The 26,962-nt window shown below is 43.4% G+C and overlaps 1 pseudogene; it reads right to left on the bottom strand.

Annotated features, from left to right (window-relative positions):
• Positions 1-545: 545 nt before the first annotated feature.
• The window catches only part of LOC131237292 (probable amidase At4g34880), a 45,048-nt pseudogene continuing 18,631 nt past the window's right edge, over positions 546-26,962 (bottom strand).

Below are 26,962 nucleotides of genomic sequence, written 5' to 3'. Positions count from 1 at the left end.
TATTACAGCACCAAGCTACAGATCTTAAGCCCTAAAAGGTTAAAGTGATCCCTTTATCACCTTAGTCTATCATTGTATAGAAGGAACAGTGCATCATTGTATAGAAGGAACAGTGCATCGTGCACCATATAAAGATCACTGAGCTTTGATTTAGAATCAAAGGTTATTTCCTTGGAATGTATATGAATCTAAAGAATAAAATAGCCCTTAGTCTACTTTCCTTCTTGTCTCTTATGTACCTCTGAGTGCTTCATTTATGTCTATAAAAAATCCCGAACCTAACACCACCCTCGGGCTAATTATGGGCTATTCACAATGAAAGAAATTGAAAAAAAAATTAAAAAAATCCATCTATGGCTGAAATCCTTACCACTAACTGATGGGGAGTAAAATCCCGGCTAAGTTGATATGCACCAGTTTTTTGGAATTCCATAAATGGCCTCCTCGAACTTCAAAATATTGTCCACAATCCATTGTCCTTTCAACTCTCAAAGTTTACAACCTTCCGATAACTGAGAGTATGGGAAAAATCATTCATCTGCTCGTCACCTTATATATGGTAGATATTTATTAAAATTTATTTTGCTTCTTTTATTTCCATCATGTTACTATAGCTTGAATGAAGGACAAGTTTTGGAGCACACAAACTTATAAGGAAAACATTAGTATAACTAGCCATATAGGCACTTGCCTACTACTAACATAGGAAACAATTTCACATAATGAGATCCACCTCATACCCACATAGGTTATACTAGATTGGTTCTGGCTACCATGTCATGGCTTGAATGAAGGTGGCTTACGAATCTTGGTCGCTTGTTCAAAAGCATATGCGATTTCGATAAGCTTGGGTTCAGATCCCCTTAATCCTCCGAAGCAAATCCCAATAGGCATCCCGTCCATTTTATATCCCGCTGGAATGCTTATTCCTGGATACTCACCTATTGCAAGGACCACTGAAGCAATCGAGTCAGGTGTCACCATTGCATCCAAGTTATTGTCCTTCATCATCCTCTCAAATCCATCTTTCGACAGTCTCTTCATGGTCTTTAGGATGTTTTTGTTTAGTCCATTTGTCCTTTGGGCTTGTAGAAAGAAGGTCTGACCATATTCCTTGACATTTTCCTGCGTAAAAGATATTTTTTTATTATTTGAAATCACATTTATAAATTTACTTGTGAATAAATAACTAATGAATACATACATAAACACATTTGTAATTTCAAGCAAAGTCCTATCTGGACCATCTCTAATAAAGTTGTCAATGGGCCATGCCTAGGGTAGGTCTTGGCCCGGATTTTAAACTACTTTGGGCTAACAATCGAGCCAACCCTGTTCAAAATTCAGAATTTTCAAGCTTGAGCCAGCCCATTAACACTCCTAATATCTATTGAATGTGAATAAGAATATGATAAATTAAACTTAGAGAGAATTGCAAGGTTGTCCATAGAATTGTTGTTTTCAATATTTCATATATTACACATCTCATAATTCCACTATTGTGAGAGTTGTCCTTAGATCTCTTAGATTCACAATCGTAGTTTTTTTTTTTTTCTTGTAGGTATTAGTTTTCTTACATGTGAACTATTATTATATTTATTTATGAACCATTTAGACTTGATAACTTACTTTATAATTGAAGTTATGCCCTTGATAGAACAAAAGGGTGGAACATGATTCATGTTGCTAACCCTAATTAGTTGGTATAAATCTTAAATGATTAACAGCTGCATTGAGATGGCTGCCAGATAGGGGAACCTGTACAGGGGAGAGGGTGACTCCCAAGTGATGTAAGTAGGAAGGGAGGACTGGACAATGGAGGGAGCCGCACGCAGCAATGGGCAATGGGGGACGGATGAGTCAGCCAACCCCTGTTTTTGGTTTGGATAACCTGATGTAGCCAAGATTAGATTTGTCCAGAAGAATGGAGCCTCTGATGGGCCTTGGAAGATCATTTTGATGGAGGAAGAGCTTGTTCGGGGCACCCCCTACTTGCCAATTTAGTGAGACCGTCAGCTACAACGTTACCTTCTCTGTAATGTCAGCTACAGCGTTACCGCCAGCTACACCAATCACAAGTTCAAAATCATTCTTTAGGAGAGTTTATAGGCCTTCTATTTATATGGGACCCATCATATCAACTACCTAGACCATATCTTGTTGCTCCACATGCAAATGAATCAAATAAAGGTCATGATACAATGAGGGATCTTTAATGTGTTGGGACCGAACACATGTCAAATATACAAGTAGATAACACACATGTCAGAGATTTAAGCCATTAACCAGGTAGGCTAAACTGGACAAGCAATGAAGAAAAAGTAATGCGATTAGGCAGGTTAAACTTGTATGATAAATATAGGTGGTTACTAGGAGAACATGAGTATGCATGTTGTAGGTGAGTGAATTTAGGGCAAATGGGATTTGTTAGCTTTTGTATCCTTAAAAGCCAATCACATCGCTCATAGCAATGTAAAACTATATTGTCTATGATCGAAAGTGCACCATGGTTCCAATCCAATGGATCTTCATCATAAGAATGATGTGATTATCAAACTGGTTGGTTGCTTTCAATGAGTCTCTGATGACAACATTAAGAAGCTTGAGCTTGTAGTTTCTTGACAGTATAAATGAGTTCACAACTATTGATATGCTTTGTCACTACATCAAGGTTGTCATGGTAATTAGATGATTTCTAAATAGTTATGTCACAAGCAATTAGTGATGGGTTCTTACTCCAATATATGAGTATGCACGGCAAGTTTAGCAAGCACAGCGAGCAGGATTAGTGCAAAAAGATACTCTTCAATCTCAATCTAACGGATTATTCACTTCTATTATTAAAAAATAAAATAAAATTCAGCCGCCTAACCATAGATTAGTGCATGGACATCTATTTTCTCTCCTTGGATGACTTTCATACATTCCAATTAATCCCCAACGAGTGGTAATGTCTAAGCAGCATTGGGTTATCTAAAAGGGAAACTATGTATGCCCTCATTTTCTCGACTAAGATCCACTAGAGTAGTAACCTAGTGATGATTGTTTTCACTATGGAAGGACATCATTTGCAATTGACCCAGTGATTCATGCCATTATGCCATCTTTTGTGTTGAAATGATGTTTTTAAAACACTCTTGAAAGGAATGAAATATATATATATATATATATATATATATATATATATATATATATATAGAATAAACATTTGCAATTGACCTAGTGATTCATGTCATGATGCCATGTTTTCGGTTCATGCTCAATTTCAAATACAATGATAAATCTTGAAGTTGACTAAGGTAGATATCACTTTGAGGCTCAAGCTCACCTAATGGAACAATGATTATTGAGTGGAGGAATAAACATAGGCATAGATAAATGGCTGGAATTCGTGTGTGAATACCTGTTTAATACATGACATGGTAATGTCACCTTTTGTAATGAAATTGAGGCTATGATTTATTTACCTAATGAATGGATCTCTATAAATGGCTCTATAAGGTCCTATTCCTAAGAATTATTGTTCTCCCTCCACAGAACTTTGGGTTTTAAATGGGGAGCTTCCATCATCATCTAAAGGGCCAAGCACTTGGCACATTGAGCTTAGGGAAGCCATTATAGTCTAGGGTTTGATGGTTCATCTTCTTCAACACAAGAAATCTTCTTCTTCAAAGGTATGCCAAGTTCCCTCCTCCATTCTTTAATATATGCTTTTAAACCGTTCTTATAAAGGCTATTGAATTCTTTCTTGTCATATAATAAGTTTCTAATCATAAGTGAAAATCTTTGTGGAAGGTGTTTTGATTTTGTTGTAGCCTCAAGTGTGTTTCTACAATTTTAAAAAGATTGCTTCATGTAAAAAAATGATTTTTTGTTGATGAATAGAATGGTGTTGGAGTAGTAAAAGTCTAAAATTATTCCAAGTAAAGAGAAGGCACGACCCAGACTTGTGGAAGTGCAGCCTGAATGCACAGGACAAAGTTAGGAAAGAGGGGTATGAAGGCACGGACTTAAGTATTGAATGTGTGGCTCGAAGTTCCATTAGTGTGCCTTGTGTCTAAGTTGACACCATCCCTTGCTATGTGGACCGACCAGAACCTTACTATTGCCACATGTACAAGCATAGCATGACCCTTATCCAATGCATGAGTGTTGCATCATCATTAGGGCCCCAAGGAAGTCTATAAATATCCCATAGGATTTCTCTTTCAGACACTTAGCATTTCATTTCTTCATTCTCACTAGGTTTTGAGCTCTAAGGATCGAGTGACTTTCCCTAGGTGAATTTTAAAGGAATAATTTCACCATCTCTAATGAAGGTACAACCATGCCACAAACCTGACCAAAAGGAAAAGGCTTACTACCCCCTATGAGTTAAGAAAAAGCCATATAACTCATATTTGTCACTTTATTTAGTACTAATTGCTATTATGTGAATCTCCTTAGCTATTATGTTGTCTGAGGCTATTATGTTGTCAACATTTAAGTGAATCTCCTTAGCTATTATGTTGTCTGAGGCTATGGTACGATCTCACCATTCTCCATATAACTCATATTTGACACTTTATTTAGTACTAATTGCTTATTTCTCTATTCTTCTATAACATTAAACATTTAATGCACTAATGCTAACTAGTGGCCACTACCATGCTGAATCAAACAGTCTAAGAAGAGATGAATAATCTATATTCACCAATCCAATATGGATCTATAGATGCATCCCACCCCGGATTGCACCAACAATACCATCTTCCAAACCAGATATTACAATGGAGTTTGTCGCGTAGCGTTGGAATTACAATGCCCGCACAGTCACTAGGGTATAGTTCTCGGGTTGTTATAGTATAAGAAAAGGATACTTGATCGATGCTCGCCAATCCGGTACGTTCTGAGTATGGTGACACCAGAAATGAAGCATGAGGGTTAACTCTCCTATCTTAGCAAAAAATTTCATCCTAAAAATTTGTACAATAAACCCATGCTCACCAAAGCACACAAGGGAAAGGAATCACATCAATATATATATATATATATATATATATATATATATATATATATATAACAAAACAACATACAAATACAATCAAATATTGAAAAAATGGGGATAATGCTCGTGAATCTCTACCTCTCGCTCCCAAGACACCTCATTGGTACTATGATGACCCCAATGAACCTTCATCAAAGGAATGACCCTAGTCCAAAGGACCTGCTCCTTCCAATCAAGGATACGGACCGATTGCTCTATATAAGATGTATCCTCACGAACCTCCAATAGCTGCCAATATATCACGAGAAGCATGTGAACCACGTCTGACCCATACTTCAACAACAAAGATATATGAAAATTTTTATGGACACCAAACATCTATAGTGGCAATGCAAGCTAATAGGCCACAATACTAACGCGCTCCAAAATCTCAAAGAGTCTAATGAACCTCGGGATAAGTTTCCCATTGGCTCCAAAACAAACCACACCTTTCATAGGCGAGACCCTGAAATACACTCAATCTCCAACATCAAACTTTAAGGGGTGATGCTGATGATTTGAAAACTCTTCTGTCGGCTTTGAGTTGGGCGCATTTGCTACCTGATGATATCGATAACTTCTAATGTCTTCTACATATGCTCAAGACGTAGGAGATGACCCTCTCTGAGTTCGGTCCAACAATTAGGAGACCTGCAAGGTCTGCCATACAATGCCCCGAAGGGAGTCATGTCAATAGTTACCTGGTAGTTGTAATTGTACACAAACTCAACCAAATGTAGGTTTTCATCCCAACTACCTGAGAAATCTAGCATGCAAGCTCCAAGCACGTCCTCAAGAATCCAGTTGACCCTCTCAATCTGCACATTAGTTTGTGGATGATAAGCAGTGCTGAACTTCAAGGTAAGCCCCATAACCTTTTGAAAACTCCTATAGAACTGTGACATGAATTTTGGATCTCAGTTGAAACGGATTGAAACTAGGACATCATGTAGTATCATAATCTCCTCAATGAACAACTCTGTAAGTCAGTCCAATGGTCAGGTCGCAATTATCATAAGAAAATATGCCAACTCCATTAGGCAATCAACAACAACCCAAATGGCGTTATCACCGCCCTAAGTCATCGACGATCCTATAATAAAATTTGTGGTCACGTGCTCCCATTTCCACCACAGGACATCCAACGACTGTAAGGGACCTGGAGGTTTCTGATGATCAGCCTTGATACACTAGCAGGTGTCACACTCGAACACAAAAATGACAATTTGATGCTTCATACCGACCACCAATACTGCCTTCTCATATCACGATACATCTTGATGTAACCCGAGTGAATAGTGAACTTCAATTGGTGTGCCTCATTCATAAGATTTCTATGTAACTCTAGAATACTTAAGACACAACCAGCCTCAAAAACAAAGTCCATTAGCTGACCCTATCTGTTAATCTGACTGGTCCTCTAACATGGCTTGTACTTGTTAATCTGACTGGTCCTCTAACATGGCTTGTACTCGATGACTCTACAACGTCTGATCTACTTGCTAAGCCTCGACTACCCTAAATACAAGAGAGGGTTGAATCAATAAGCTCGATAAATACACAATAGAAGACAAAAGGTTCAGCTCAAGGCCATACTCAATAACATCCTCGACCATCCTCCACTCCTGGACCATCATAAATGCCATCAGGCCCCATGGCTGGCGGTTAAGGGCATCTACCACCACATTGGCCTTGTTGGGGTGGTATTAAATATCGAAATCATAATCCTTTAAGAGCTCCATCCAGTGCCTCATGTTTAACTTTGACTGCAAGAAGAGGTACTTCATCCACTTATGGTCTAAAAGGAGTTCAAATCTGACCCTATAAAGATAGTGCCTTTACACCTTTAGTGTGAAGACAACTGTTGTTATCTCCTGATCATGCATGGGGTAGTTCTGCTCATGAATCTTGAACTGGCAAGATGCACTACTTTGTCATGCTACATTAGAATGTAGCCCAAACCAATACTTGAGGCATCTGTAAAAACTACGAATCTTTCACTTCCGATGGGAAGAGTGAGGACTAGTGTGGACGTAAGATAGTCATTCAGCTCTGTGAATGCTCGCTCACATGCATCACTCCAAACAAACTAAGGGCTCTTCTAGGTAAACCTATTCGGTGGGGCTACAATATAGGAGAAGCCATCAATAAAACAATGGTAATAACCCACTAACCCCAAGAAACTCTGGATCTTAAATGCGTTCGTAGGCTGGCCCCATGACGTATGACATCAATCTTCACCAGATCCACTGCTACTCCCTGCCTCATCACGACGTGACTGAGGAATATCACCTCCTCTTTTTAAAACTCACACTCGTCCAGCTTCACATAAAGCTGGTGTCTGCGAAGTGTCTACAGGGTGATCTCTAGTTACTGCTCATGCTCCTCCTAGGTCTTCGAATAGATCAGGATGTTGTCGATGATCATCATAATGAAATGATCAAGAAACGAATAGAAGACCTTGTTCATTAGTTGCATGAATACCACAAATGCATTGGTAAGTTTGAAGGACTTGACATGGAACTCAAAATGGCCATAGCGGGTCCTAAATGCATTCTTTGGGATATCCTCCTCCCGAACACAAACCTGATGATAACCGGACCATAGGTATATATTTGAAAAGAATTGTGCCTCCTATAACTGGCCAAACAAAACATCAATCCGTAAAAGCAGGACTTGTTCTTGATCGTGGCCTTATTGAGCTCGCAGTAATCCACGTAGAGCCTCGACGAGCCATCCTTCCTTCTTTATGAAGAGTACTAACTCTCCCCACGGCGAACTACTCGGACGGATGAAACCTAACTCATCCAACTACTTCTACAACTCCAACGGTGCCATGTGATATAGGGTATTTAAGATGGTGTGGTACCGTGCACAAGATCTATCTGAAACTCGATGTCCCAACAGGATAGCAAACCCAGGATCTCTTGGAATATATCCAAAAATCACAAGTGATTGGCATCTGGTCAATGCACAAGGAAATCGATTCTTCAACGACATAAGACAAAAGGGATGTGAGCTGCTCTGCTTTAGGTGCGGCTACGAAGTGAAACTGCAGCAAGCCGGGTATAAAGAAGGTGATCGTCCATGCGAAGCAGCCAAATGTGGCATGATACTCGGCCAGCCAATTTATACCCAGGATAATATCAAACTCAGACATTGGCAACACAAATAGGTCCATAGGAAAAAAAGTCTCCTATCAGGACCAGGTAAGACAAGCATTAGAAACCCAACAATTTGGTCTTCTCTAAGGGTATTGACACCGATAAAGCCTCATGTGTAGGCTTTAACGGAAAACTAATCAATCAAGAAAAAACCTTGGAAATAAAAGAATAAGATGCACTGGAGTCAAACAATGTGTGTGATATATATGAGAGATAAGGAGTGTACCTTCAACAACTCTCACTGCTTGAGGATCCTACTAGGCTGCATAGAACCTGACATGAGCCTGTTGGGGAGGTGTTGTCCCCTCTGTGGTCATTATTACTGTTGTTGTGACATGTACTACCACCTTTGTTGTTGAGGGGGAGGTCATGGCGGTGGGTACTTCTACTGTTGCTACTGCTGAGGCCTCGATGGGTGATACTATTATTGCTATTGCTGCTGCTAAGGTCTCAACGGTTGATACAACTACTGTTGCTAAAAGTGGGACAATCCTGCCTATGATTGGCCACCTCTCCACACTCAAAACAGACGCCTGAGAGCCGATGCTACAATTGTGATGGGGATACTGCTGGTGTGGAGGTGCCTTGAAGAAAGGATGGGTCACGAGCCTCTACGGCAGTCAGGTTTATTACTACTGAAATCATGCTAGAGGGCACCTTCCTCTAGCCCTTCCTATCACTATCTTAGTCTCGAGCCCTCTACGACACCGCCCTAGTCAGTCTCATCTATCTGCGATCGTTCCACCACATCCTTGATAATGGAAAGCTTGAGTCCAATCACTCGGTACCATAGTCTAGGACGCAGCCTATACTCAAATCTATGGGTTCTCCTCCCTCCATTGGTGGTTAGGTACGACACATACCGAGATAGCTCAATAAAGTGCGTCTCATACTGTGCCACTGACAAGTCTCCCTACACTAAGATCTCGAACTCTAAAGTGCGCTACTGATCACAAACATGCTCCGGATAGAACTTCCAATCGAACAGGTCTAGAAACTCCTCCCAAGTCTACTCAAAGTCTGAGCATGTTGCTCGGGTAACTGAGGCCCATCACTAATCAGCCTCTTACTAAAGAAGGAAGACAACTAGGGGAACTCACTGATTTGATGTGCATTGCATCATAGTGAAAATCTTCTCTACCTTAGATCTCTATCTCTTCGCTATTATCAAGTCCTGCTCGCCTTAGAAACACAGGGGATTCATCTGTCTGAAATCCCTTAGTAAAGGACAAGTGCGATCATGCTCGGATAAGGCAAGTACATCAGCTGACCTCCTCTCCTAGTGCTCTATCATCAAGGTCATCATGTGCATCATTTGCTTAATTTGGTTCACAATCATAGCTGGAGTTGGACCTAGCTAGGATGTGCCAGGCTTGCCCTTTGACTTCTTAGGTGTCATGTCCTATAGGAATGAACAACGAACCTTTTATCATGGAATCTTAATTTTTTTAGGCTAAGTTGTAATGAGAGCCTAGGGTGAGTTTCTAAGTTGTTGAGATCGGGGTCCTAATTATTCTAAGTTTGTAACAATTACAAAGTAAAAGGTAGTTAATCTAAGGCCATTAGTAGATACGTGATATCATTCGCAGGTATTTCTAAGTTATACTCTAGTGCTAACTTCTATCATACCCTAAACTCGGTAAACAGGCTCAAAGAATTTTTGAGCTTTAAATCCGGTGGTAACATCCTCCGTGATACTCTGATTTCGGCCCCTAGCCCCTATACGCCAGGTTCTGATCCTAGGATCCCATAGGAAGGAGTTTTAGAGTTTTTTTTTTTTTTTTTTTTTTTTTTTTTTGTAAAAGAGCATAACCACAAGTGTACCAAAACCAAAAACATTATCACATATCCACTATATAAACTATTCTTGCAATGATGGAAAGGGAAAATACAATACATAACAAAATTTCAAAAGATCAAGCACGTGATTCAGCCTTAACGATGTTGATACGCTCTAGCATAACTTATAGTATAAACAAACATGCATAAACTTCCTATGAAGCTCAGTAGAGTGCATGTGTGCATGCGCAATGCATACGACAAGTATATCAATATCAGAGTAAGCAAAAATTGATGGAGAACTAAACTGCCAAGCCCATGAATGCTATCATCCATCCTAAGGCTATGTAATGCAAGGACCTACAAGGCTAAGTGTCATATGCTAGACATGCAATGCAAGCATGTCAATCCTCAACTAATCCACATATCATAATGGTTCCCAGACTGGAACATTGTCGAGGTCTAGTACACCCCATCACCGGTTGCCGCCCAACGTGCCCATGACCAAGCAAGTTGAAAAGACCTTACTATCCATCTCATTAGCAGTATGTCAATGCCCCACCCGGCTTACTGATGGCGAATCCATTTAATGAGCTGTTCAGACTCAATCTAACATATAGCCCTCTTAACCTGGGCGGGTAAGGTCACGTCCCCTTCCAACCAACCCTAACATAATAGGAGATGTGGCCTACTAGTATTCATCCCTCGTGCACTCATGAATCCACTTGGTCTATACATTGGAGCATCCTACTAGTACCACAAAATTTAAGGACTTTCAGTTAGGGATGCTTGTTACACCCCGTAACCTTAATAGATTTTAGGTGTCAATAATCAATGGAAGACGCAACCTACTGGTATTCAACCCTCATGTACTCATGAATCCACTCGATCTCGACATTGAAGTATCATGTTGGTATCAAAGGATTTAGGGACATTCACCTAGGACGCCTATTACGCCCTGTAACCTAAATAAAATTTTGGTGTCCATAATCTCATATGTTAGCCACATCAATGTTGTGGGAGTACTTTCCTAGATTCGCTAGGACATAAATGTAACGTGACATACATAATGCACAATGCATGAATCACACTATCCAAATCATGCATTAAAACCTATGCGCATTGTACGATCACGTGGGGTGACCCTATCTCGTATGGGTCCCATAAGTATCTCAAGGCCATAAAGTATACGCTATAATCAATCATTACCCATAACAAGCATACAGATGATGCATATGAGTATATGAATGAGCATGGTATCCATTCTACTAAGTATATTATCAATGTCGACCTATCAAGCTAAATACACTATCATGTAATCAAAATGTATCACATACATACATGTTCTCATTCATAAAAAGAGTATGGCCTAGGTGGGGTACCCTTGGATTCCACCTAACTAGTGCTACAATATATACATCAAGGTAGGCTATGGGTACATAGAATCGAACCCTGTATTGGGTCATAAGCGTGCATACAAATACATGTGATAATCAGCATAAGATGGGCTCAATGGATGGGGAGTGGGATCCAAACAGTGGCCCCCTCTATAAATGAAAATGACCATTTGGCATGGCCCACTTGAGACTTGCATTTGCCGCACACTTGGGCCTGTCCACATATAATGGGCTTTAACAAAACAAATGTACAATGCAGATAAAACATATACATTAAAGGTGGTGCCATGGTGGCCCCAAAGAAGTGCCCCAAGTAGGGACCACACGTTGGACAGCATGAATAGGCCCGGTGTCCACATGTGGTCCAAATGAACCAAGGATTTAGCTCACTTTTGGACTCGTGCTCCAAAACGAGCTGTCAAATTGGATGGACAACACAAGTGTACAACAAATATATCAAGGTGGCCGGGCTCCACTGCTGCACAGCGTTGATAAGACACATACTATATGATAAGGTCCAGTTTGGGCGGCTAGATGGGACACGGTAATCATTATAAGGTACACAGCAGACCCTAAAGAATGGTTGGATAGTAAATAAACATTACGGCAAGCCCTTGAAATTTTTTTAAGGTAAGCATTCAAACACCAATTTTCTTCGTGGGGTCATCCAAAACTAAGCCGCACACACTCAAATGGGTTGTCTCATGGATGGATGGCAGGATACAACAAATACATCAAGGTGGGACCCCACAGCCACCCCACGTGCTGGTTGGATGAAAAATAAGCATCATAGCGTGCCTTTGGAAGTTGGATGATAGGTGTCCAATCGCCACCGTTTACTTTGGAACGATCCACCATTACCAGGCCCCACAACTCAAAGTGGGTTGTCCTATGTATGACAACATGGATAAAGCAATTACATCATGGTGGGACCCTCACAGCAGGCCCCACAGCATGGACAAACAAGCATTCCAGCTTCAAGTCGGCCCACCAAAGCCTGTTGGCCTTTCTGGTAGTCAAAATAGTGGGCTGGTTGAGCTGAGGCGCACTCATCATAGCAGGAGTCTCTAGTGGGACCCACATCCCCCAATTAGGTTAAGAAATAAGGATTATAGTGGGCCTAAGAAAGGTTCCAACGGTTAGCGTCATTACCCATTGTTTCCTCTGGTGCGGCCCATCTAAGAGTTGGATCTAACTCATTTTTTGGCCCATAGCCTAAAATGATCTGGTCGACAGAATGGACAAGATGGATAGAATGCATACATCACGGTGGGTCCCACAAAGTGGATCACCTGGTAGACAGCGTGCAACGGCACGCCGTCTCCCGCCATGGCTAACTGTGGCCCCCAAAAGGCTTTGAAACAAAGCTGATATTTGTGGTTTACCTTCAGCCACGTCCATGTGACTTCATGAACAGGTTTGATGGAAAATAAACAATCGGGGTGGGGCTCAGGAAGGTTTTAATGGTGGACATCATTGTTCCTACTGTTTTTGTGGTGTGGTCCACCTAAGATCTGGATGTCTTATTCTTAGACCTTATGCCTAAAATGATATGAAGATATGGATGGACGGTGTGGATGAAACATATACATCATGGTGGGACCAACATTGGCCACCTCGTCACTCCCTTTTTACAACAGAGCCAGTCGCTGGCGCTGGCACCAACAACGTTGATTGACGCTATCTACATGGTATGTATTTATTTTTATTTTTTTAATATATTTTTTATTTATTATCATGTAGGTTCACATTTGTACCATCTACTCCGTCTATCATATATGCCCAAGGAGCTTTTATTGTAGAGCCAGTGGCGGACAGTTTCATGGCCAAGGTAGATCCAAAAAGGCCTGGTTGACAACATAAGTGATCCAGATAGTCAAACCCTAAATCAGGCGTATCTCGCAATCCGGAATGAGTTATCGAATGTCAAATATATGATTTTTGGGTAGGACGAGCTAATTTAGCCACCAACATTGTTACGCTGGATTACGCAAGCTGGATTTGTGAAATACCATCAGATCGATGACTGTTTCCCTATTTTAATTCCATTTTTACTATAAATAGTGAGTTTTAGTTTGATTATAACTCTTCATCCGTTGGGCTTTAGGAGTTGCGCCCAACATGAAAACTGCTTAGAATAATTAGGAAAACAGCGTGGTAAAGTTAAATAGGACAATTACTATTTTTGGCTGAAAACCTTAAGCACTAATAGACATCACGACCATCTATAAATAGTAAGTTTAATATTTATAGTAAGTTGCGAATTCTAGGAGTTTTAATTAGTTGTAGTTTAATTTTAAAATTTCTTCCTTTGCTTCGTATCCCTATTTAAAGGGTTGTGAACTTGTTCATTTCATTCATCAATCAAATTACGAATTTTATAGAATTTATTTCGATTTTTCTTGTTTTTTCCTCGTGAATTTGAGAAGTCTCTGTGAGGAGTCCAGAGAAGCTCCGTGGATTTGGAGTAGTTATCCTTGAGGAAGATGGTGATTGACCTCATCACGTTCATCCTTATGTCAATTAGTACCAGAGCGAGAATTCCCCTTAGGCCGATGGTAAACAACGAAGGAATAAAACAAAATCCTATGGATGGTGATCCAGGGATTTGTTAATTATCTTTCGAAAAGAATGAAAGCTTTTCACTGGGAGAATCAGTTGACCATGCAAGGGCTGCAAGCAACCCTCGATCATCTAGCGAATGCATTACTTCCACCCTGAGCCCTAGGCGATGCTCCACCACCTGTGGTTGTTGTATGACACAGCCCCAATTTCTGTATAGCACTACCAGTGGTAAATCGTAGGGCTACACCAAGTGATTCGAGATCTAGTGACGAGGACATTAATGAAGGCTTTGCCCGACGATAAATCCATGAAGGTGATCATCCAGATCGTGATGAGAGAGACTATCGAGGTAAGGCCGAACTTCATAGTTTTAACGGTTTATTATGCAAAGAAGATTTTCTCGACTGGCTAGCCGAAGTAGAAAGATATTTTGATTACATAGACGTGCCAGAGCATAAAAAGGTGAAATTAGTAGCATTTAAATTCAAATCTGATTCTTCTGCATCGTGGGAGCAATTACAACTCTCATGAGCCTGACAAAATAAGGCGTTCATCTCATCATGGCCATGAATGAGACGCCTTTTTCGATCTCTATTCCTTCCTAATAATTACGAGCAGGTATTGTTCCAGCAATACCAAAACTAACGACAGGGGAATCGAACCATCACCGACTACACAGAAGAATTTCAGCGGTAGGCAATGCGAAATGATTTGTCAAAAACTGAATCAGAAAGTAGCATGATTTATAGGTAGGTTACGATCGACAATTTAGGACCGAGTTCAAATACACTTAGTCATGATCGTGGATGAAGCAGTTCAATTGGCAAGTAGGGCAGAAATTGCAAGAGTTCCTGCTCGACCTTATCCTTCAACTTGACCCCCCATGACGAGTCTCATGTAGGATTCAGCGCTAGCACGAGTAAAAGAGCAAGTAGGAGAACGTCATCAACCTCCTGCAACTGCAAACTGTGATACGAGGAGCGGCTCATTTAGGCCTCAATGTGTAACACCCACAACATCGGGCCCAAGTAAGATTCCAGATCCTTACGTTCGGCCAAAGTCAAACAATTGTTACCGCTATGGCCAACCAGGCCACTTATCAAACACATGTCCTCAACGTTTCTTAGCACACTTGACCATAAACGAAGGGGGCACTGAAGGTGAGGTCGCAGAAGAAGACCCTGACTTTGATGAACATGAACAAGCCACTGAGGAAGGGGTAGATGGCGATGAATGGACGGGTGAGGATCGTAGCGAATCTCTACTTGTGAGGCGATTACTGTACACCCTATGAAAGGAATTACATCCACAGCGACATGATATATTCCGTACGCGGTGCATCATCAATGAAAAAGTCTGTGATGTAATCATAGACAATGGTAGTAGTGAAAACATCATCTTAAGAGTGATGGTGGACAAGTTGTAGTACCAACGACAAAACGTATTTCCCCGTACTTAATTGGCTGAATAAAAAAAGGTGAACAAAACAAAGGTAACTGAACAATGCACTGTCTCATTTTCAATTAGCAAAACTTATAAGGATCAAATACTTTATGACGTAGTCGACATGGAAGCATGCCATATGTTACTCGGTCAACCATGGCAGTCGGACCGTGATGCGACCTACCGAGGACAAGACAATGTTTACCTCTTTGTTAAGGATAGTCAAAAGATAATCATTGCCCTTATGACACCAGAGAATCACCCTGAAGCTTCTAAAGTGGAGGGGAGTTCCCTCCTGACCATTTAAGATTTCATGGAGGAATTCAAGGAAATCGGCGAGATATACGCCATAATGGTGAAGGGCGAGGAATTGGAGCCCTCAAACATTCATCCAGGTTTAAGGCTATTGCTAAATGAATTCAAAGAAGTCTGGCATGAAGATTTACCCAATGGATTGCCCCCCATGAGGGACATGCAACATCATCTAGACATCATCCCTGGGGCTAGCCTACCCAACCGCCTCCATTATCGGATGAGTCCCAAGGAGTGTGAGATACTTCAATAGCAAGTGAAGGAATTGATTTGTAAGGGTCTTTTGAGAGAGAGCATGAGCCCATGTGTCATGCCAGCATTGTTAACACCCAAAAAAAGATGGGAGATAATGCATATGTGTCGATGGCTGGGCAATCAACGAAATTACCATCAAATATCGGTTCCCAATACTGCAGTTGGACGACATGCTCGATATGCTAGAAGAGGCCAAGGTATTCTCTAAGCTAAACCTGAGAAGTGGGTACCATTAGATTTGTATCCGACCTGGTGATGAGTAGAAAATGGCATTCAAGACCAATGAAGGGTTGTATGAGTAGTTGGTCATGCCCTTCGGTCTATCGAACGCACCAAGTACTTTTATGCATTTGATGAATCAAGTGTTAAAACCATTTACTGGCCGATTTATAGTAGTATATTTTGATGACATCCTGATAAATAGACAGGATGAGACAGAGCACAGGGAACATCTCAGGCAGGTGTTGCAGGTCCTACAAGTTAACAAATTGTACCTCAACTTGAAGAAGTGTAGCCTGTTGTTCCTATGATTTGTTGTAACGTCCACAGGCATCCGTGTGGACAATGAAAAGGTGTGAGCCATTAAGGAATGGCCGATCCCGATAAATAATCATGAAGTGAAGAGTTTCCACGGGTTGGCGACCTTCTATCGTCAATTCGTGCAAAATTTTAATACAATAGTCACACATATTACAGATCGCATGAGAAAGGGACCGGTTCAGTGGACCGATGAGGCTAACAAGAGCTTTCATGATATTAAGCATTAATTGTCAACAACACTGGTCTTGGTTCTTCTTAATTTCGACAAGCTGTTTGAGGTTTAGTATGACGCTTTATATGTCAGAATTAGAGGAGTATTATCACAGGAAGGTATGCCGATAGCCTTCTACAGCGAGAAGCCCAGCGAAGACCGAAAGAAGTGGTTGACGTATGAGCTTGAGTTGTACGCAGGAGTGGCTGGTTATGTGTTCCTGACATCCCTGACTTGAGACGGGAGGTTCTCGAGTTGGCCCATAGTTCTAAGCTTGTGATGCATCCAGGTAGCACGAAGATGTATCAGGATATGAGAAGATCATATTGGTGGGACAATATGAAGGTCCATATTGCTGAGTTTGTCTCTCGTTGTCTCATGTGCCAGCAGGTCAACGCAGAGCATCGCCGACCTCCTGGGTTGCTGCAGCCCATGCCTATAGCAGAATGGAAGTGGGACTTCATCTCTATGGATTTTATTTCTGGGTTGCCGAGAACGAGGAAGGGATATGACTCTATTTGGGTGATCGTTGACCGATTGACGAAGTCGGCGCATTTCTTACCGATCAGAGTCATAAACTCTGCAGACGAGTTGGCTAGGTTGTATATCAAGGAGATTGTGCGTCTGCATGGAGTTCCCTTGGAGATTGTGTCTGATAGAGACACGCGTTTCACATCTATCTTCTGGACTCATATTCAGGAAGCGATGGGTGTGAAACTGAAGTTCAACACCGCGTTTCATCTGCAGACAGATGGGCAGACGGAACGCGTGAATCAGGTCCTAGAAGACATGTTGCGAGCTTGTGTTTTAGATTTCAAGGACAGTTGGGATGATTGTCTTCAGTATGCAGAGTTCGTGTATAATAACAGTTTCTAGACGAGTATTGGCATGGCTCCCTATGAGGCGTTGTATGGTCGCCCGTGCAGAGCACCGCATTGCTGGGAAAAAGTTGGCGAGCGTAGTTTGCTTGGCCCAGAGTTGGTGCAGGTGACTTCAGAGAAAGTTGACGTTATTCGACGTCGACTTCTGACAGCCCAGAGTAGGCAGAAGAGTTATGCTGATACGAGGCATCGACCGCTTGAGTTTGAGGTTGGAGCCATGTATTTCTGAAGGTCTCTCCTATGAAGGGAGTTCTGCGATTCGGTAAGAAGGGGAAGCTGACGCTGAGATTTATTGGTCCATTTCAAGTTCTGGATCGAGTGGGAGCGGTAGCATACCGCCTTGCTTTGCCCACACCTCTTGCGGGCGTGCATAACGTATTTCATGTTTCTATGCTGAAGAAGTACGTTCATGATCCTTTGCATATTATCAGTTGGGAGCAAGTGCAGTTGAGTGAGGATGCCACTTATGTACTGCGACCGATGCGTATTCTCGACAGGAAAGAGCAGGTATTGCGTAGCAAGGTTATCCCTCTTATGAAGGTGCTATGGACGCATCATAGTGAGGAGGAGGCTACTTGGGAATCTGAAGCTGAGGTCAGGAAGAGCTACCCTCAGATCCTTGAGGAATATGAGAAGGTATGAATTTCGAGGACGAAATTTCCTTTAAGGGGGGTAGATTGTAATGACCCTGAAAATTTTGTGCCAAGACCCGAGTATTACCTCTATTTTCCTTATAAGCTTTTTGGGATAATTAGCGCTTAACTCGATTGCTTGTGAAATTTGCATCAATCACTTTAAATTGGATCTGCATGACTCAAAACTTGTAGATTAGTTAGCGCTAGGTTACTCTGCAATCTGGGATTCATCACTAAATCCAATTGTTCTTGGGATTTTTTGGAAGTTCTGGATCGGACCTAAACCGCGCGTCGAAAGTCTGATAGCGATGATCTTAGGTTGTTCCGGTCACCATGTTGGACTTGACCATCACCTCAAAAATCAAGTCCAGATGATGTTCTGGGTCGATTTAATTGAGTCCGAAGTGAAGAGTGTGAGAACGGTTGGAAATTTAATAAGATTTTATGAAATCTGAGTCGTGTCGCTTGCGCGATGATTTTAAGCAATCTGACCGTTGGATTCTGACCCAATTTCACCCTCTAATCATGATCGAGATTCGGTGACTGTTGAATTGAGAGTGGTCCGCCACGGCTGATCTAAAGATCCGGTCGGTACGAAAACTCAGCTTGACCAAGATCCATGGTCAGTGAGCTTAAGTCCGACCTTTCGTGGTAATAGGCCCACCGGAAGTGCTTCGTTGGATCGAGAGAGGCTTGTTTTGGTTATACCCTAAGTATACATTGACCTTGGGGTTATTTTCATCAATATTAGGCCTATTTATAGACCTTAAAACCCTAGCTCTCTTTTCCATACGAATTTTCTTAACCCTAGCTAAGTGAGAGAGAGGAAAAGAGAGAGAAAGTGAGAGAGAAGTTGGTGAATCATCTTAGATTCTTTCCTGTTCGTCTTCATCCTTAAACCTTCACTTTTGAATCGTTCTTCCGGCGATTCTGAGTTCATCCTTGGGTAAGTTAACCTAACCCTAATCTGTTTTAGAGCTTAGAATAGTCTTGTGTTGTTGTAGCTCATTTCTATTCTTGCCTTAGGTTATCCTGTCGCCGTTGACGAAGACATATCGTCTGAAATCAGTTCGGTGTTCTTTCTGGATTAAGGTGCGGACTTCAATCGTATAGGTTATGGTTTTCAAGGCTTTCAATGCCAGTGAATGGTTTATTCTTGCTATGGATGAGATTTCACATGCCAAATGTTATGTTTATGTTGTGTTCCTGATATGCATGTGATTTATTGAGATTTGTGTATTCTATGTGTATGTATAAAGTACCATATATGTATAAAATATGCACATGTGTTTGCCATGATTATTTGTCGTGTATGTATGCTAGATGTATGTGTGTCAACTCCTTGGCAAAAGGAATTGTCCAAATGTTGTAGATGTTGAGGCGACCTCTGAAGCAGAGCAGGAGATTGATGATGATGAGGCTGCTTTCTCTTTTATACAGTTTTCAGACGGGTTCTAGTGAGCCTCGTTCTGATGCGCGGGATGCTGGGATTTCTTTTGGGAATTAAATGATGTAATTTGATACTTATAATTTTGATAGTAACACTTGAAATTACGACCTGGTATGTATATGTATTTCAGGGATCTGCACATGTACACATTTATTTCTATAAGTCTTCCGCTTGCTTTCTTCACTTATCCCTGAATTATATTTGTTATTTGGCTTAATCTATTCCATGTTTTATGCGCTAATACAGACAATATACATCCATCATTGAATATGTTGCATAAGTGATGTTTTGGAACTCGGGAGCTGAGTTATGCTCGACCCCCGAATTTCAGGGCGTTACAAGTTGGTATCAGAGCATGATTTGGATTAAACCGAACCTGGGTTATGGTCACACACCGCACGCTGTCGCCACTTTAGTGTATTTAGGTGCGGGTTTATCGTAGATTGTGTGTTTGTGCTCCATTGCTTCTATCGGCGAAAGTTTACTGAAAACGATCGCCGAGATCGAGTCTGTACTCTCTCCTAATCACACACAGCGACCCGAAACCTCTCATAGACCATCTATTAATGAGTTTAGATGGTTTATTCTCCCATTTCAACCCTTCAATCTTCAAGAAATCTCAGTTTGAATCAGATTTCTGCCCGAATGACCCGATAGGCGTCAAATCATGCAAAGGGGCCGATCGGGGCATTTCCAGTAGGGCCCAGGCGAGAACCCACATCATTTGGAGCATGGGGGACCAGGAAGACCTCGTCCAAACGGCGAGCCATCGCCAGTCAGTCCAGAGACCGGCGATATCATCGCCGGTTCGGCAAGGGCTCACCGATCAGTGGGCCGGCTCGGGCCGACGTTTGTTTGGCCTAGTGTGGCCCACCCCTCCATGGTTTGCTGGTTTAAACTTCTTCTAAACCCTACTTCCTTCACAATCCTCCCTCCCAAGCTCTCTTTTTCTTCAAGTTCTTCTCCAAACTCCTTCAAATCTCTTCCAAATCTTCTTCTTCTTCCATTTTCGTGCAACCCTACCTACCCATCTCAAAACCCTCACCCCCATTGCTGTCTACATCTCCTTTTCTTCTCATTTGGGCTCTCAAATCCTCTTTTGGGATCTCTAGTGTGTGGAAGCTTCACCTTTCTTCCTATTTCTCTCTTTCTCTCATTTTCTCATGGCCCTCTTTGAGTTTATCACGACCATCTTTTCCATTTCCTCCCTTCTTTCTTTGATGGGGAAGAAGAGAACGCCCATGGATGAAGCCGGGCCTAGCCGCCCAACCCGTGCACGGAGGTCGAGAGGTGCCGCTGCGAGCACGTCCGCCACTCGTGAATTCCAGGCCAAGCGGGACCTTGATCCTCGAGCTCTCATTGGTAGGACTTTGTTGGCGGAGCTATCGCATGGAGTCTATGAAGGCCGTAGGGTCCTTTTTGAGGCTCATATTGATCCGCGGCTATATGGCGAGTTCCTGTTATTGGAGCGTCTGGAAGGGGCTGGTTGGTGTCCCTTGTTCGAGGGCGAGTATCGCTCGAATGCAAGTACTGTTCGAGCTTGTTATGCCAATATTCGTGATCCTTCGCTGGAGCCTCTGCAGTTCAAGATTCTTTGTGGTAGCGGTCGGGAGGTTATAGTCAAAGTCGCTTTGATATCCTGACTCCTGAATGTGCCACTTGGTGAAGTGCATGTCAGCAAGAAGGATTTGAACAGTATGCGCGAGAGGGATCGTCGCACCCGATCCTTGTGTGGTCGTCTGGTCGAATGGCAGCCTAATAGGAGTCTTCTGGCTACTAACATGACGGACGACTTCCGCTTGCTTCACCACATGTGTACGTTCAATGTATATCCCAGGTGGAGCAACTGCAGCGAGTGTACACGCCTGATGGTAGATTTTCTGTATTAGGTGGGGCAAGAAGCGAAGTTGTGTGTGCCGACATACATCTTGCGTCAGATTATTCTCATCGCTCGTTCGACTAGGAGGACCAAGTCGCTTCCATTTGGACGCCTCATTTGCAAGCTTGCGCAGAGTTCGGCTATAGGCTTGGAGCAGAGAAGCCGGTTCCTGTTCGTCATATTAACCTGACGACCCTTAAGCAGATGGAGATTGGTTCTGGTCGACAAGCCTCAGAGAGTGAGGATGAGGCAGAGAGTGATGATGAAGAGAGTTATGCTGAAAGTGGTGCTGAGATTGAAGAAGAAACAGAGCAGGACGAGGAAGAGGTAGAGGCACAGGATACGAGTGAGAGCTCTCCTCCTATGGCACCAGAGCAGAGCGCAGATCAGGCTGCCAGGGATGCCCGTATTATTTGGCTTGAAGAAGGTGACTCGAACTCTGAAGTCTATCCTGTGTTGCTTGCAGGATAAGGGTGCCCCGCCTCCATCTCCTGATTCCGACGAGTAGTTGTCGTTGTGGTCGTCCTTTGCTTTGTTCGTTGTTTCTTTCTGTATGTTGTCGTTGTTGGCTTTGTAGTTGAAGCTGTTTGTAGTTGTTTGTTGTTGTTTGAAGTGTTAAATGTTGTAGTTCACATGCTTTCCTGTCGTAATTCATGTAATGCTGCACTACTTGTATTGCGACAAATTTTGTTAAATGGAATGCATGTTGTTTATTGTTGAAGTTGTGCTGTGAATGCTGTGTGGATGGATTATGTGGACGTAGAATCTTACAGGTTGCATCCTCTGTTCAATGTAGGGTATGCCTCCTAAGGGTTCGAAGTCTTCGGCCCGTCTCTCCTTAGTTGAGTCGCTTGCTGGGGTTCCTCCCTTGAGCGATAGCCAGACGGATCCACAGGCGGGCCCGTCTCATGCCGGTGTTGGGCCGACACCTATGGCTCCTCCAATCATGCCTTCGGTTCCTGAGCCGAGCCGTGCATCTTCGTCTGCTCCGCCGTCTGATAGGTTTGAGCAGATGATGCTGTTGATGCAGCAGCCTTCGTGTCAGAGCAGCAGCAGAAGCTGAGCAGCAGTTCCTATCTTCCATGGCTGGCATCTTCCCTCAGTCAGTGGGGGCGACTCCTACTTCACCTTGCCTCAACTGGGAGCGCCGGCGAGCGGCACTTTGAGTGATTCCAGCGCACGACCTCCCACAATGCGGGTTCTCATGGGCAGGAGGCCGAGTATTGGATCGATCGCATCTCTAAGATGCCGAGACCGCTGCACTGCTAGGTTGAGCAAGTTGAGCTTGCCTCCTTCATGTTTGAGAAGGAGGCCATATGGTGGGACAGTGTTCTTCGTAACCGTCGAGGAAGGATTTGAGTGGTCGTGGCGGGCGTTTGAGGCACGCTTCCACGAGAAGTATTTCCCGATTACCGACATGAGAAGGAGAGTGAGTTCCTTCGCCTACGCCGGGGAGGGCTGTCGGTGACGAAGTATGAGAACCGGTTCACTGAACTAGGTCAGTATGTGCCTTTGATTCTGGGCGATCAGCCGATGAGGATGCGGCGCTTTTCTGAGGGATTGAGGCCTGAGATCCAATCGAAGATATGATGTGCTAGCATTTCTTCTTATGCGGAGTTGGTGAGCATGTCCTTGCGAGCAGAGCAGGACAGGGACAGGTCGTCCCGTATGCGAGCACTGATGGTTCCTAGGCCGCGACCGGACTTTCAGGGTGCGCCTTTTCTCGGCAAGAGGCCGCGGGCAGATTCTCCTCCTAGGCGTTCAGCGCCGCCCGCTCAGCAGATGCGAGCTGATCTTCGCTGTTCGTATTGTGGGAAGGCGGGGCATTTGGACCGTTTTTGCTTTTCGCGTATGCTGGCCGGTGGTTTTACTACACCACAGAGGATTAGCCGTCCGATGCCTCAGGTTATTTCTCCTCCACCTCTTCGATCAGCGCCAGCTCATCCATCCTTCAGACCTGCAGTACCTAGCTTCAGGCCACCTCAGCGGCCCATGGTTCCTCCGCCGAATTGTCAGCAGCAGGCTCGTGTTCATGCGCTCTCAGCTGAAACGCCTATGTCTGACTTGGTGCCGAGATCCTTCGAGGTGACAGCGCACATTGAAGGTATTCCCGTTTCTATGTTGGTGGATACAGGGTCCACTACCTCTCTTATATCTTATGCGGCAGTTAGGCGTTTGGGTCTGAGCACTGTTTTTATCCAAGGAGTGACGCTTACTACCGCTACGGGGATTTCCTCTGCTATGAACAAGCGTTGTATGGATTGTTTGGTCGATCTAGGGAGTGGATCGATCCGTGTTGATTTCTTTGTCGCACCTCTTTATCATTACGATGTTATTATGGGTATGGATTAGCTCACGAGGATGCGAGCTGAGATTGATTGTGAAGCAAGGTCGGTGACCATCCATGGACCTGAGGGCGAGACAGTTACTTTCCCTGTTTAGGTCAGTTACCCTCTTCATCTTGATTATTATACTTCTCTGTTGGAGAGTATGGCTGAATCGGCGTTAGTTAGTACGCCGGTAGTTCGGGAGTTTGAAGATGTGTTTGAGTCGATTCCTGGATTACCTCCTCAGCGTGAGATTGATTTTACTATCAATCTCATGCCTGGTGCGGCTCCCATTTCTTTGCCCACCTATCGTATGCCTCCGAGTGAAATGGAGGAGTTGAGGAAGCAGATAGATGGTTTGCTGAATTTGGGTTTTATTCGGCCTAGTGTGTCTCCTTGGGGAGCACCTGTCTTGTTTGTGAAGAAGAAAGATAGTTCCTTGCGATTATGTATTGATTATCGCAGGCTGAATCTGGTAACTGTGAAGAATAAGTACCCTTTGCCCAGGATTGATGATCTGTTTGATCAGTTGAAGGGGGCACGGTACTTTTCGAAGGTTGATCTGCAGTCAGGGTATCATCAGTTACGCGTCAAGGATGGGGACGTGCAGAAGACCGCTTTCATGACTAGCTTCGGTCACTATGAGTTCCTTGTGATGTCGTTCGGTCTTATGAACGCACCGGCCGTGTTCATGGATCTAATGAACAGGGTGTTTCGGCCATTCTTGTTCCGATTCATCATTGTTTTTATCGATGACATCTTGATATATTCTGTAAGTCGGGAAGAACACGAGGAGCACTTAAGAGCGGTTTTGGATACTCTTAGGAAGAATCAGCTCTTTGCGCAGTTTAAGAAGTGTGATTTCTGGAAAGAGGAAGTCAAGTTCCTGGGACATGTGGTGTCCAAGGAAGGGATAGTTGTCGATCTTGCCAAGGTAGCTGCAGTGCAGGATTGGAAGCAGCCTAGTTCAGTTACTAAGGCAAGGAGCTTTCTGGGTCTTGCAGGCTATTATCGACGCTTCATTCAAGACTTCTTGAAGATTGCCAGATCGTTGTCGCAGTTGACACGGAAAGATTTGAAGTTTGCTTGGAATGAGAGGGCGGAGGTAGCTTTTTAAGAGCTGAAGGACAAGTTGACGTCCGCCCCTGTGCTAGAATTGCCAGAGAAAGGGGTTAAGTATATTATATATACTGACGCCTCTCGCGTTGGTCTGGGTTGTGTCCTTACGCAGAAGGACAGGGTGATCGCTTATGCTTCGCGTCAGTTGAGGAAACACGAAGAGAATTACCCTACGCACGACCTGGAGTTAGCAGCTGTCATTTTCGCATTAAAGCTCTAGAGACATTACCTCTATGGTGAGGAGTTCAAGCTCTTTTGCGACCACAAGAGCCTTAAGTACATTTTCACGTAGCGTGACTTGAATATGAGGCAGCGCCGATGGATGGAAACATTGAAGGACTTTAAGTTCGATGTTTCATACCATCCGGGCAAGGCGAACCTTGTGGCAGATGCGTTGAGTCGCAAGAAGGCTATTAAGTTTGCGGCTCCGCTGATGATAGCAGAGTGGGATATGTTGGAGTTTGTGCGAGATTTTGAGGAGAAGTTTACGGTAGTTAAGCCGTATGAGGTTATCGCACACATTCGTGTACAGCCCCTTATCGACGAGAAGATCGTTGCAGCTCAGGCAGATGATGAGCTTTTAGTGAAGATGAGGAAGCGGGTTGGTACAGATGAGAACTCCGACTGGAGTGTTAGTTCTGATGGGGGCCTACGTTTTCGTGGCCGGTTATGTGTTCCTGACATCCCTAACTTGAGACGGGAGGTTCTCGAGTTGGCCCATAGTTCTAAGCTTGCGATGCATCCAGGTAGCACGAAGATGTATCAGGATATAAGAAGATCATATTGGTGGGACAATATGAAGGTCCATATTGCTGAGTTTGTCTCTCGTTGTCTCACGTGCCAGCAGGTCAAGGCAGAGCATCGCAGACCTCCTGGGTTGTTGCAGCCCATGCCCATAGCAGAATGGAAGTGGGACTTCATCTCTATGGATTTTATTTCTAGGTTGCCGAGAACGAGGAAGGGATATAACTCTATTTAGGTGATCGTTGACCGATTGACGAAGTCAGCGCATTTTTTACCGATCAGAGTCACAAACTCTGCAGACGAGTTGGCTAGGTTGTATATCAAGGAGATTGTGCGTCTGCATGGAGTTCCCTTGGAGATTGTGTCTGATAGAGACAAGCGTTTCACATCTATCTTCTGGACTCGTATTCAGGAAGCGATGGGTGTGAAACTGAAGTTCAGCACCGCGTTTCATCCGCAGACAGATGGGCAGACGGAACGCGTGAATCAGGTCCTGGAAGACACGTTGCGAACTTGTGTTTTGGATTTCAAGGACAGTTGGGATGATTGTCTTCAGTATGCAGAGTTCGCGTATAATAACAGTTTCCAAGCAAGTATTGGCATGACTCCCTATGAGGCGTTGTATGGTCGCTCGTGCAGAGCACCGCATTGCTGGGCAGAAGTTGGCGAGCGTAGTTTGCTTGCCCCAGAGTTGGTGTAGGTGACTTCAGAGAAAGTTGATGTTATTCGACGTCGACTTCTGACAGCCTAGAGTAGGCAGAAGAGTTATGCTGATACGAGGCGTCGGCCGCTTGAGTTTGAGGTTGGAGACCATGTATTTCTGAAGGTCTCTCCTATGAAGGGAGTTCTGCGGTTCGGTAAGAAGGGGAAGCTGACGCCGAGATTTATTGGTCCATTTCAAGTTCTGGATCGAGTGGGAGCGGTAGCATACCGCCTTGCTTTGCCCAAACCTCTTGCGAGCATGCATAACGTATTTCATGTTTCTATGCTGAAGAAGTACGTTCCTGATCCTTCGCATATTATCAGTTGGGAGCAAGTGCAGTTGAGTGAGGATGCCACTTATGTACTGCGACCGACACGTATTTTCGACAGGAAGAAGCAGGTATTGCGTAGCAAGGTTATCCCTCTTGTGAAAGTGCTATGGACGCATCATAGTGAGGAGAAGGCTACTTAGGAATCTGAAGCTGAGGTCAGAAAGAGCTACCCTCAGATCCTTGAGGAATATGAGAAGGTAT

Source organism: Magnolia sinica, chromosome 2 (genome assembly GCF_029962835.1).
Source record: "Magnolia sinica isolate HGM2019 chromosome 2, MsV1, whole genome shotgun sequence".
NCBI classification, from domain to species: domain Eukaryota; kingdom Viridiplantae; phylum Streptophyta; class Magnoliopsida; order Magnoliales; family Magnoliaceae; genus Magnolia; species Magnolia sinica.
The sequence above is the reverse complement of the archived record's forward strand: the minus strand, read 5'-3'. Positions and strand labels throughout refer to the sequence as shown.